Below are 14,883 nucleotides of genomic sequence, written 5' to 3' on the forward strand. Positions count from 1 at the left end.
GTTCAAATTGAGTTTAGTTTAATGTATATTGTTTATATTAATCTGTAATTGTAATGTGATTACAGTATAATGTCTTAAAATGTTACCTACTCTCATTTGAGTTTTTTTTTCTCAGATACGGAACTGACACAAACTCCACAAACAGAAGCAGGTGTGTCCTTAAAAAATCTATTTCAGTATAATTCATAAATAAACTATTAATCATTCAACTTTTTATTTCACTTTGTTCTTTAAAGACTTATATTTTGTAATTCTGACAATGAACCGATAAATTTTTCTTGTTGTGTTTCATTTGTTTAAAATGTTTTGGCACCACAACAAAAGGAACCTGGGAAACAACAGCAGGTGGAGTTTTAATGTTGAAATTGATTTTACTTCATGATTAATGTGTAATTTTATTGAATGGTTTTTAAATGTTTTGGTGTTACTCATATATGAGATTAATTTGATATTTTTCAGATACTGAACTGACACAAACTCCACAAACAGGTGTGTTTTTACAAATGAATCTATTTCAATATCATTCATAATTAAACTAATAATTGTTCAATTTTTTAAATTTTACTTTGTTCCTCTTCAAAGACTTTCATTTTATTATTCTGACAATGAACCAATATTTTTTTTTCTTTTCTTTAATTTGTTTAAAATGTTTTGGAACCACAACCAAAGGAACCTGGGAAACAACAGCAGGTGGAGTTTTAATGTTGAAATTGTTTTTGTTTTTTTATCAAACAGCAAAAATGTATAATTCTAGTTGTTAAAATTGTTTAATTACATTAGATATGTGTTCAACATCTAAGAAACTAAATCTAAATTTAAAACTAAAATTTTGCTGTAATATGATTACAGTATAATGTCATAAGATATGCTACCTATAAGATTAAGTTGTGGTTTGTCTATTTGCTAGTTTGTCTTACTCTCATATGAGGTTATTTTTTTATTTTTCACAGATACTGAACTGACACAAACTCCACAAACAGAAGCAGGTGTGTCCTTACAAATCTAATCTATTTCAATACAGTTCATGAATAAACTATTAATCGATCACCTTTTTAATTTCACTTTGTTCCTCTTTAAAGACTTATATTTTGTAATTCTGACAATGAACCAGTAACATTTTGTGTTTCATTTGTTTAAAATGTTTTGACATGATAACAGAAGGAACCTGGGAAACAACAGCAGGTGGAGTTTCAATGTTGAAATTGATATATATATATATATATATATTTTATCAAACAGGAAAAAATGTGTAATTCTAGTTGTTAAAACTGTTTAATTACAATTAGATATTTCTTCAAATTCATTTTAGTTAAATGTTTATTTTTTAACTAAAATTTTATTGTAATATGATTACAGTATAATGTCTTAAAATATGTTACCTATAACATTAAATTGTGGTTTGTCTGTTTGCTATTTTTTGTCTTACTCTCATATGAGGTTATTTTTTATTTTTCACAGATACTGAACTGACACAAACTCCACAAACAGAAGCAGGTGTGCTTAAAAATATATCTATTTCAATACAGTCCATAATTAGACTATTAATCGTTCAGCTTTTTTTTATTTCACTTTCTTCCTCTTCAAAGACTTCAAAGATTTCAAAGATTTTCTAATTCTGACAATGAACCAATATCGTTTTGTTTTGTTTTTTTTCTTTAATTTGTTTAAAATGTTTTGGCACAAATTGAGTTTAGTTTAATGTATATTGTTTATATTAATCTTTAATTGTAATGTGATTACAGTATAATGTCTTAAAATGTTACCTACTCTCATTTGAGCGTTTTTTTTCTCAGATACGGAACTGACACAAACTCCACAAACAGAAGCAGGTGTGTCCTTAAAAAATCTATTTCAGTATAATTCATAAATGAACTATTAATCATTCAACTTTTTTATTTCACTTTGTTCTTTAAAGACTTATATTTTGTAATTCTGACAATGAACCAATAAATTTTTCTTGTTGTGTTTCATTTGTTTAAAATGTTTTGGCACCACAACAAAAGGAACCTGGGAAACAACAGCAGGTGGAGTTTTAATGTCGAAATTGATTTTACTTCATGATTAATGTGTAATTTTATTGAATGGTTTAAATGTTTTGGTGTTACTCTTATATGAGTTTCCTTTTATATTTTTCAGATACTGAACTGACACAAACTCCACAAACAGAAGCAGGTGTGTCCTTACAAAATTAATTTCAATAGAGATCATAATTAGACTATTAATCGTTCAACTTCTATGATTTCACTTTGTTCCACTTTAAAGACTTACATTTTCTTATTCTGACAATGAACCAATAAAATTGTTTGTGTTTCATTTGTTTAAAATGTTTTGGAACCACAACCAAAGGAACCTGGGAAACAACAGCAGGTGGAGTTTTAATGTCGAAATTGTTTTTTTTTTTTTTTATCAAACAGCAAAAATGTATAATTCTAGTTATTAAAATTGTTTAATTACATTAGATATGTGTTCAACATCTAAGAAACTAAATCTAAATTTAAAACTAAAATTTTGCTGTAATATGATTACAGTATAATGTCATAAGATATGCGACCTATAAGATTAAGTTGTGGTTTGTCTATTTGCTAGTTTGTGTTACTCCCATATGAGGTTATTTTTTTATTTTTCACAGATACTGAACTGACACAAACTCCACAAACAGAAGCAGGTGTGTCCTTACAAATCTAATCTATTTCAATACAGTTCATGAATAAACTATTAATCGATCACCTTTTTAATTTCACTTTGTTCCTCTTTAAAGACTTATATTTTGTAATTCTGACAATGAACCAGTAACATTTTGTGTTTCATTTGTTTAAAATGTTTTGACATGATAACAGAAGAAACCTGGGAAACAACAGCAGGTGGAGTTTCAATGTTGAAATTGATATATATATATATATATATATTTTATCAAACAGGAAAAAATGTGTAATTCTAGTTGTTAAAACTGTTTAATTACAATTAGATATTTCTTCAAATTCATTTTAGTTAAATGTTTATTTTTTAACTAAAATTTTATTGTAATATGATTACAGTATAATGTCTTAAAATATGTTACCTATAACATTAAATTGTGGTTTGTCTGTTTGCTATTTTTTGTCTTACTCTCATATGAGGTTATTTTTTATTTTTCACAGATACTGAACTGACACAAACTCCACAAACAGAAGCAGGTGTGCTTAAAAATATATCTATTTCAATACCGTCCATAATTAGACTATTAATCGTTCAGCTTTTTTTATTTCACTTTCTTCCTCTTCAAAGACTTCAAAGATTTCAAAGATTTTCTAATTCTGACAATGAACCAATATTGTTTTGTTTGTTTTTTTCTGTAATTTGTTTAAAATGTTTTGGCACAAATTGAGTTTAGTTTAATGTATATTGTTTATATTAATCTTTAATTGTAATGTGATTACAGTATAATGTCTTAAAATGTTACCTACTCTCATTTGAGGTTTTTTTTCTCAGATACGGAACTGACACAAACTCCACAAACAGAAGCAGGTGTGTCCTTAAAAAATCTATTTCAGTATAATTCATAAATAAACTATTAATCATTCAACTTTTTTTATTTCACTTTGTTCTTTAAAGACTTATATTTTGTAATTCTGACAATGAACCGATAAATTTTTCTTGTTGTGTTTCATTTGTTTAAAATGTTTTGGCACCACAACAAAAGGAACCTGGGAAACAACAGCAGGTGGAGTTTTAATGTCGAAATTGATTTTATTTCATGATTAATGTGTAATTTTATTGAATGGTTTAAATGTTTTGGTGTTACTCTTATATGAGGTTATTTTTTTATTTTTCACAGATACTGAACTGACACAAACTCCACAAACAGAAGCAGGTGTGACCTTACAAAATTAATTTCAATAGAGATCATAATTAGACTATTAATCGTTCAACTTCTATGATTTCACTTTGTTCCACTTTAAAGACTTACATTTTCTTATTCTGACAATGAACCAATAAAATTGTTTGTGTTTCATTTGTTTAAAATGTTTTGGCACAACAACCAAAGGAACCTGGGAAACAACAGCAGGTGTAGTTTTAATGTCGAAATTGTTTTTGGTTTTTTATCAAACAGCAAAAATGTATAATTCTAGTTGTTAAAATTGTTTAATTACATTAGATATGTGTTCAACATCTAAGAAACTAAATCTAAATTTAAAACTAAAATTTTGCTGTAATATGATTACAGTATAATGTCATAAGATATGCTACCTATAAGATTAAGTTGTGGTTTGTCTATTTGCTAGTTTGTGTTACTCTCATATGAGGTTATTTTTTTATTTTTCACAGATACTGAACTGACACAAACTCCACAAACAGAAGCAGGTGTGTCCTTACAAATCTAATCTATTTCAATACAGTTCATGAATAAACTATTAATCGATCACCTTTTTAATTTCACTTTGTTCCTCTTTAAAGACTTATATTTTGTAATTCTGACAATGAACCAGTAACATTTTGTGTTTCATTTGTTTAAAATGTTTTGACATGATAACAGAAGAAACCTGGGAAACAACAGCAGGTGGAGTTTCAGTGTTGAAATTGATATATATATATATATATATTTTATCAAACAGGAAAAAATGTGTAATTCTAGTTGTTAAAACTGTTTAATTACAATTAGACATTTCTTCAAATTCATTTTAGTTAAATGTTTATTTTTTAACTAAAATTTTATTGTAATATGATTACAGTATAATGTCTTAAAATATGTTACCTATAACATTAAATTGTGGTTTGTCTGTTTGCTATTTTTTGTCTTACTCTCATATGAGGTTATTTTTTATTTTTCACAGATACTGAACTGACACAAACTCCACAAACAGAAGCAGGTGTGCTTAAAAATATATCTATTTCAATACCGTCCATAATTAGACTATTAATCGTTCAGCTTTTTTTATTTCACTTTCTTCCTCTTCAAAGACTTCAAAGATTTCAAAGATTTTCTAATTCTGACAATGAACCAATATTGTTTTGTTTGTTTTTTTCTGTAATTTGTTTAAAATGTTTTGGCACAAATTGAGTTTAGTTTAATGTATATTGTTTATATTAATCTTTAATTGTAATGTGATTACAGTATAATGTCTTAAAATGTTACCTACTCTCATTTGAGCGTTTTTTTTCTCAGATACGGAACTGACACAAACTCCACAAACAGAAGCAGGTGTGTCCTTAAAAAATCTATTTCAATATAATTCATAAATAAACTATTAATCATTCAACTTTTTTTATTTCACTTTGTTCTTTAAAGACTTATATTTTGTAATTCTGACAATGAACCGATAAATTTTTCTTGTTGTGTTTCATTTGTTTAAAATGTTTTGGCACCACAACAAAAGGAACCTGGGAAACAACAGCAGGTGGAGTTTTAATGTCGAAATTGATTTTACTTCATGATTAATGTGTAATTTTATTGAATGGTTTAAATGTTTTGGTGTTACTCTTATATGAGGTTATTTTTTTATTTTTCACAGATACTGAACTGACACAAACTCCACAAACAGAAGCAGGTGTGACCTTACAAAATTAATTTCAATAGAGATCATAATTAGACTATTAATCGTTCAACTTCTATGATTTCACTTTGTTCCACTTTAAAGACTTACATTTTCTTATTCTGACAATGAACCAATAAAATTGTTTGTGTTTCATTTGTTTAAAATGTTTTGGCACAACAACCAAAGGAACCTGGGAAACAACAGCAGGTGTAGTTTTAATGTCGAAATTGTTTTTGGTTTTTTATCAAACAGCAAAAATGTATAATTCTAGTTGTTAAAATTGTTTAATTACATTAGATATGTGTTCAAATTGAGTTTAGTTTAATGTATATTGTTTATATTAATCTTTAATTGTAATGTGATTACAGTATAATGTCTTAAAATGTTACCTACTCTCATTTGAGGTTTTTTTCTCAGATACGGAACTGACACAAACTCCACAAACAGAAGCAGGTGTGTCCTTAAAAAATCTATTTCAGTATAATTCATAAATAAACTATTAATCATTCAACTTTTTATTTCACTTTGTTCTTTAAAGACTTATATTTTGTCATTCTGACAATGAACCAATACATTTTTCTTGTTGTGTTTCATTTGTTTAAAATGTTTTGGCACCACAACAAAAGGAACCTGGGAAACAACAGCAGGTGGAGTTTTAATGTTGAAATTGATTTTACTTCATGATTAATGTGTAATTTTATTGAATGGTTTTTAAATGTTTTGGTGTTACTCTTATATGAGATTAATTTGATATTTTTCAGATACTGAACTGACACAAACTCCACAAACAGGTGTGTTTTTACAAATGAATCTATTTCAATATCATTCATAATTAAACTAATAATTGTTCAACTTTTTAAATTTTACTTTGTTCCTCTTCAAAGACTTTCATTTTATTATTCTGACAATGAACCAATATTGTTTTTTCTTTTCTTTAATTTGTTTAAAATGTTTTGGAACCACAACCAAAGGAACCTGGGAAACAACAGCAGGTGGAGTTTTAATGTCGAAATTGTTTTTTTTTTTTTTTATCAAACAGCAAAAATGTATAATTCTAGTTATTAAAATTGTTTAATTACATTAGATATGTGTTCAACATCTAAGAAACTAAATCTAAATTTAAAACTAAAATTTTGCTGTAATATGATTACAGTATAATGTCATAAGATATGCTACCTATAAGATTAAGTTGTGGTTTGTCTATTTGCTAGTTTGTGTTACTCTCATATGAGGTTATTTTTTTATTTTTCACAGATACTGAACTGACACAAACTCCACAAACAGAAGCAGGTGTGTCCTTACAAATCTAATCTATTTCAATACAGTTCATGAATAAACTATTAATCGATCACCTTTTTAATTTCACTTTGTTCCTCTTTAAAGACTTATATTTTGTAATTCTGACAATGAACCAGTAACATTTTGTGTTTCATTTGTTTAAAATGTTTTGACATGATAACAGAAGAAACCTGGGAAACAACAGCAGGTGGAGTTTCAATGTTGAAATTGATATATATATATATATATATATTTTATCAAACAGGAAAAAATGTGTAATTCTAGTTGTTAAAACTGTTTAATTACAATTAGATATTTCTTCAAATTCATTTTAGTTAAATGTTTATTTTTTAACTAAAATTTTATTGTAATATGATTACAGTATAATGTCTTAAAATATGTTACCTATAACATTAAATTGTGGTTTGTCTGTTTGCTATTTTTTGTCTTACTCTCATATGAGGTTATTTTTTATTTTTCACAGATACTGAACTGACACAAACTCCACAAACAGAAGCAGGTGTGCTTAAAAATATATCTATTTCAATACCGTCCATAATTAGACTATTAATCGTTCAGCTTTTTTTATTTCACTTTCTTCCTCTTCAAAGACTTCAAAGATTTCAAAGATTTTCTAATTCTGACAATGAACCAATATTGTTTTGTTTGTTTTTTTCTGTAATTTGTTTAAAATGTTTTGGCACAAATTGAGTTTAGTTTAATGTATATTGTTTATATTAATCTTTAATTGTAATGTGATTACAGTATAATGTCTTAAAATGTTACCTACTCTCATTTGAGGTTTTTTTTCTCAGATACGGAACTGACACAAACTCCACAAACAGAAGCAGGTGTGTCCTTAAAAAATCTATTTCAGTATAATTCATAAATAAACTATTAATCATTCAACTTTTTATTTCACTTTGTTCTTTAAAGACTTATATTTTGTAATTCTGACAATGAACCGATAAATTTTTCTTGTTGTGTTTCATTTGTTTAAAATGTTTTGGCACCACAACAAAAGGAACCTGGGAAACAACAGCAGGTGGAGTTTTAATGTTGAAATTGATTTTACTTCATGATTAATGTGTAATTTTATTGAATGGTTTTTAAATGTTTTGGTGTTACTCATATATGAGATTAATTTGATATTTTTCAGATACTGAACTGACACAAACTCCACAAACAGGTGTGTTTTTACAAATGAATCTATTTCAATATCATTCATAATTAAACTAATAATTGTTCAATTTTTTAAATTTTACTTTGTTCCTCTTCAAAGACTTTCATTTTATTATTCTGACAATGAACCAATATTTTTTTTTCTTTTCTTTAATTTGTTTAAAATGTTTTGGAACCACAACCAAAGGAACCTGGGAAACAACAGCAGGTGGAGTTTTAATGTTGAAATTGTTTTTGTTTTTTTATCAAACAGCAAAAATGTATAATTCTAGTTGTTAAAATTGTTTAATTACATTAGATATGTGTTCAACATCTAAGAAACTAAATCTAAATTTAAAACTAAAATTTTGCTGTAATATGATTACAGTATAATGTCATAAGATATGCTACCTATAAGATTAAGTTGTGGTTTGTCTATTTGCTAGTTTGTCTTACTCTCATATGAGGTTATTTTTTTATTTTTCACAGATACTGAACTGACACAAACTCCACAAACAGAAGCAGGTGTGTCCTTACAAATCTAATCTATTTCAATACAGTTCATGAATAAACTATTAATCGATCACCTTTTTAATTTCACTTTGTTCCTCTTTAAAGACTTATATTTTGTAATTCTGACAATGAACCAGTAACATTTTGTGTTTCATTTGTTTAAAATGTTTTGACATGATAACAGAAGGAACCTGGGAAACAACAGCAGGTGGAGTTTCAATGTTGAAATTGATATATATATATATATATATATATATATATATATATATATATATATATATATATATATATATATATATATATATTTTATCAAACAGGAAAAAATGTGTAATTCTAGTTGTTAAAACTGTTTAATTACAATTAGATATTTCTTCAAATTCATTTTAGTTAAATGTTTATTTTTTAACTAAAATTTTATTGTAATATGATTACAGTATAATGTCTTAAAATATGTTACCTATAACATTAAATTGTGGTTTGTCTGTTTGCTATTTTTTGTCTTACTCTCATATGAGGTTATTTTTTATTTTTCACAGATACTGAACTGACACAAACTCCACAAACAGAAGCAGGTGTGCTTAAAAATATATCTATTTCAATACCGTCCATAATTAGACTATTAATCGTTCAGCTTTTTTTTATTTCACTTTCTTCCTCTTCAAAGACTTCAAAGATTTCAAAGATTTTCTAATTCTGACAATGAACCAATATCGTTTTGTTTTGTTTTTTTTCTTTAATTTGTTTAAAATGTTTTGGCACAAATTGAGTTTAGTTTAATGTATATTGTTTATATTAATCTTTAATTGTAATGTGATTACAGTATAATGTCTTAAAATGTTACCTACTCTCATTTGAGCGTTTTTTTTCTCAGATACGGAACTGACACAAACTCCACAAACAGAAGCAGGTGTGTCCTTAAAAAATCTATTTCAGTATAATTCATAAATGAACTATTAATCATTCAACTTTTTTATTTCACTTTGTTCTTTAAAGACTTATATTTTGTAATTCTGACAATGAACCAATAAATTTTTCTTGTTGTGTTTCATTTGTTTAAAATGTTTTGGCACCACAACAAAAGGAACCTGGGAAACAACAGCAGGTGGAGTTTTAATGTCGAAATTGATTTTACTTCATGATTAATGTGTAATTTTATTGAATGGTTTAAATGTTTTGGTGTTACTCTTATATGAGTTTCCTTTTATATTTTTCAGATACTGAACTGACACAAACTCCACAAACAGAAGCAGGTGTGTCCTTACAAAATTAATTTCAATAGAGATCATAATTAGACTATTAATCGTTCAACTTCTATGATTTCACTTTGTTCCACTTTAAAGACTTACATTTTCTTATTCTGACAATGAACCAATAAAATTGTTTGTGTTTCATTTGTTTAAAATGTTTTGGAACCACAACCAAAGGAACCTGGGAAACAACAGCAGGTGGAGTTTTAATGTCGAAATTGTTTTTTTTTTTTTTTATCAAACAGCAAAAATGTATAATTCTAGTTATTAAAATTGTTTAATTACATTAGATATGTGTTCAACATCTAAGAAACTAAATCTAAATTTAAAACTAAAATTTTGCTGTAATATGATTACAGTATAATGTCATAAGATATGCGACCTATAAGATTAAGTTGTGGTTTGTCTATTTGCTAGTTTGTCTTACTCTCATATGAGGTTATTTATTTATTTTTCACAGATACTGAACTGACACAAACTCCACAAACAGAAGCAGGTGTGTCCTTACAAATCTAATCTATTTCAATACAGTTCATGAATAAACTATTAATCGATCACCTTTTTAATTTCACTTTGTTCCTCTTTAAAGACTTATATTTTGTAATTCTGACAATGAACCAGTAACATTTTGTGTTTCATTTGTTTAAAATGTTTTGACATGATAACAGAAGAAACCTGGGAAACAACAGCAGGTGGAGTTTCAATGTTGAAATTGATATATATATATATATATATATATATTTTATCAAACAGGAAAAAATGTGTAATTCTAGTTGTTAAAACTGTTTAATTACAATTAGATATTTCTTCAAATTCATTTTAGTTAAATGTTTATTTTTTAACTAAAATTTTATTGTAATATGATTACAGTATAATGTCTTAAAATATGTTACCTATAACATTAAATTGTGGTTTGTCTGTTTGCTATTTTTTGTCTTACTCTCATATGAGGTTATTTTTTATTTTTCACAGATACTGAACTGACACAAACTCCACAAACAGAAGCAGGTGTGCTTAAAAATATATCTATTTCAATACCGTCCATAATTAGACTATTAATCGTTCAGCTTTTTTTATTTCACTTTCTTCCTCTTCAAAGACTTCAAAGATTTCAAAGATTTTCTAATTCTGACAATGAACCAATATTGTTTTGTTTGTTTTTTTCTGTAATTTGTTTAAAATGTTTTGGCACAAATTGAGTTTAGTTTAATGTATATTGTTTATATTAATCTTTAATTGTAATGTGATTACAGTATAATGTCTTAAAATGTTACCTACTCTCATTTGAGGTTTTTTTTCTCAGATACGGAACTGACACAAACTCCACAAACAGAAGCAGGTGTGTCCTTAAAAAATCTATTTCAGTATAATTCATAAATAAACTATTAATCATTCAACTTTTTATTTCACTTTGTTCTTTAAAGACTTATATTTTGTAATTCTGACAATGAACCGATAAATTTTTCTTGTTGTGTTTCATTTGTTTAAAATGTTTTGGCACCACAACAAAAGGAACCTGGGAAACAACAGCAGGTGGAGTTTTAATGTTGAAATTGATTTTACTTCATGATTAATGTGTAATTTTATTGAATGGTTTTTAAATGTTTTGGTGTTACTCATATATGAGATTAATTTGATATTTTTCAGATACTGAACTGACACAAACTCCACAAACAGGTGTGTTTTTACAAATGAATCTATTTCAATATCATTCATAATTAAACTAATAATTGTTCAATTTTTTAAATTTTACTTTGTTCCTCTTCAAAGACTTTCATTTTATTATTCTGACAATGAACCAATATTGTTTTTTCTTTTCTTTAATTTGTTTAAAATGTTTTGGAACCACAACCAAAGGAACCTGGGAAACAACAGCAGGTGGAGTTTTAATGTTGAAATTGTTTTTGTTTTTTTATCAAACAGCAAAAATGTATAATTCTAGTTGTTAAAATTGTTTAATTACATTAGATATGTGTTCAAATTGAGTTTAGTTTAATGTATATTGTTTATATTAATCTGTAATTGTAATGTGATTACAGTATAATGTCTTAAAATGTTACCTACTCTCATTTGAGTTTTTTTTCTCAGATACGGAACTGACACAAACTCCACAAACAGAAGCAGGTGTGTCCTTAAAAAATCTATTTCAGTATAATTCATAAATAAACTATTAATCATTCAACTTTTTATTTCACTTTGTTCTTTAAAGACTTATATTTTGTCATTCTGACAATGAACCAATACATTTTTCTTGTTGTGTTTCATTTGTTTAAAATGTTTTGGCACCACAACAAAAGGAACCTGGGAAACAACAGCAGGTGGAGTTTTAATGTTGAAATTGATTTTACTTCATGATTAATGTGTAATTTTATTGAATGGTTTTTAAATGTTTTGGTGTTACTCATATATGAGATTAATTTGATATTTTTCAGATACTGAACTGACACAAACTCCACAAACAGGTGTGTTTTTACAAATGAATCTATTTCAATATCATTCATAATTAAACTAATAATTGTTCAACTTTTTAAATTTTACTTTGTTCCTCTTCAAATACTTTCATTTTATTATTCTGACAATGAACCAATATTTTTTTTTCTTTTCTTTAATTTGTTTAAAATGTTTTGGAACCACAACCAAAGGAACCTGGGAAACAACAGCAGGTGGAGTTTTAATGTTGAAATTGTTTTTGTTTTTTTATCAAACAGCAAAAATGTATAATTCTAGTTGTTAAAATTGTTTAATTACATTAGATATGTGTTCAACATCTAAGAAACTAAATCTAAATTTAAAACTAAAATTTTGCTGTAATATGATTACAGTATAATGTCATAAGATATGCGACCTATAAGATTAAGTTGTGGTTTGTCTATTTGCTATTTTTTGTCTTACTCTCAAATGAGGTTATTTTTTATTTTTCACAGATACTGAACTGACACAAACTCCACAAACAGAAGCAGGTGTGCTTAAAAATATATCTATTTCAATACAGTCCATAATTAGACTATTAATCGTTCAGCTTTTTTTTATTTCACTTTCTTCCTCTTCAAAGACTTCAAAGATTTCAAAGATTTTCTAATTCTGACAATGAACCAATATCATTTTGTTTTGTTTTTTTCTGTAATTTGTTTAAAATGTTTTGGCACAAATTGAGTTTAGTTTAATGTATATTGTTTATATTAATCTTTTATTGTAATGTGATTACAGTATAATGTCTTAAAATGTTACCTACTCTCATTTGAGGTTTTTTTTCTCAGATACGGAACTGACACAAACTCCACAAACAGAAGCAGGTGTGTCCTTAAAAAATCTATTTCAATATAATTCATAAATAAACTATTAATCATTCAACTTTTTTTATTTCACTTTGTTCTTTAAAGACTTATATTTTGTAATTCTGACAATGAACCGATAAATTTTTCTTGTTGTGTTTCATTTGTTTTTTTGTGTTTCATTTTCATTTTGTTTCTGGGAGGGACAGTGTGTATGCATGACTCCTAGGGGGTGCTGAACCTGCCAGGAGGTCAGTGCAGACTCAGGTGTGAGGTCGAGACAGTTTTGACACTTTTATTTAGCTGAAAACATTGGCCAGGCAAAGATAGAGGGATTTACCTCTATTTTTTACCTCTGGGCTTTCAATTGACAGGGTAGAGACAGCCAGGTTTGGAAACATTGAGGATTCCAGGATGTCAGTTCACCTTCCTTCAGGGAAATGTATGAGTGGTCAGCCAGGGTGATCCTAAAATAAGACCCACAGGTATGATGAGGATTCATAAGCAAGAGGTTTAGTACAACTAATTTCCAAAATCCAAAAACTATAAACATAGAACAGTTCTGGGTCACGTACAGATAAGCTCAGGTAACGCAGACAGGACATATGACCAATGAGGAAGCGATTCACAATTGAGGGGAGGCTGCCCTCTGGTGGCGCGGCAGTGCATTGGCTGTGTCTGGTTATAACAGATTATATATTTTTCATTGTCGAATATCAATGCTTTTATATTTGTTTATTATTAGGTCTAGACTTGCCATACAAGTCGTTATGAATGAGCTGTTACTATAGAAATGATAAGGTATTAGAACAAGCGCATTAATTTTATGCATTAATTGTTGAAAAAAGTTTTTTTTTTTTTTTTTTTTTTTTAAATCTTTATATACACAGTCACAAAGGAGCTTTACAGAAATCAGAATCACTAATGACCAAGCCAGAGGGAACAGTGTTGGGAAAAATCTCCTTTAGATGACAAATCCATGAGACTCGGAAGTGAATTGTTCTTTCTCATAACTAAAAAAAAAACAAAACTACTGCTCATACAACATTCACTAGTAGGCTCAAGAGATAAAAGCAGTTTAGATGGAAAGGGTCGCAAGCTGAATAATTAGACAGCTGAAAACGTTGTTAATGTAGCTACCTGTTAGGTTTACAATTTGCACAGTAAAATAAAATCCAGCATTGTGCAATAACAATTCACAATTTTCAAACCTTTACAATAGAGTTAGAGTGCTACATGGCTAACTATCGTTTCAATAAAATATCTTACCTGTCGAGTAAGAAAAAAGGCGTCTCTGGTTCTTGGTTTTTACAACCGGTGATTCCCAGAGGTTTACCGTTTTGCATTGTCCGTGGTCTCGCTCCTTGTGACAGCTACCCCAGGGGTTCCCAAACTTTTCCAGGGCAAGGCCCCCCAAATGGCATAAACATTTTACCGAGGCCCCCCTTTTGCAAGATGTCTTTAAAACACATTAAAAATACAGACTTCTGAATATATCCCCCTTTTTTTAAAATTAATAATTACATCTTACATCTTTACATTACCATTACATTACATTAGGAATTGATTGTGTGTGTGTGTGTGGTTGTCTGAAAAAAAAATCATGTATTTATTTATTTTTCACACCAAATTGTTGAGGCCCCCCGGCGCCCCCTTGAGGCCCCCACTTTGAAAACCACTGAGCTAACCTACACTACTTCCGCACCTTACGCGCGATAAAGTAGCCGGAACTACTTTTCTCTGTTTATGGACATGACGAGACACGCACTGGCCGAATGACGTGTGTACGCAATTTCCCGCGAAATCCGTCCCAACTGGTCTAAAATAGAAATACTTATAATAGGCTGGCCTTAGTGAATCAGAATAGAATTAAACACGGTTTGGAAGATGGATTTATGA

The sequence above is a fragment of the Ictalurus furcatus genome, chromosome 9 (genome assembly GCF_023375685.1).
Source record: "Ictalurus furcatus strain D&B chromosome 9, Billie_1.0, whole genome shotgun sequence".
Taxonomy (NCBI): Eukaryota; Metazoa; Chordata; class Actinopteri; order Siluriformes; family Ictaluridae; genus Ictalurus; species Ictalurus furcatus.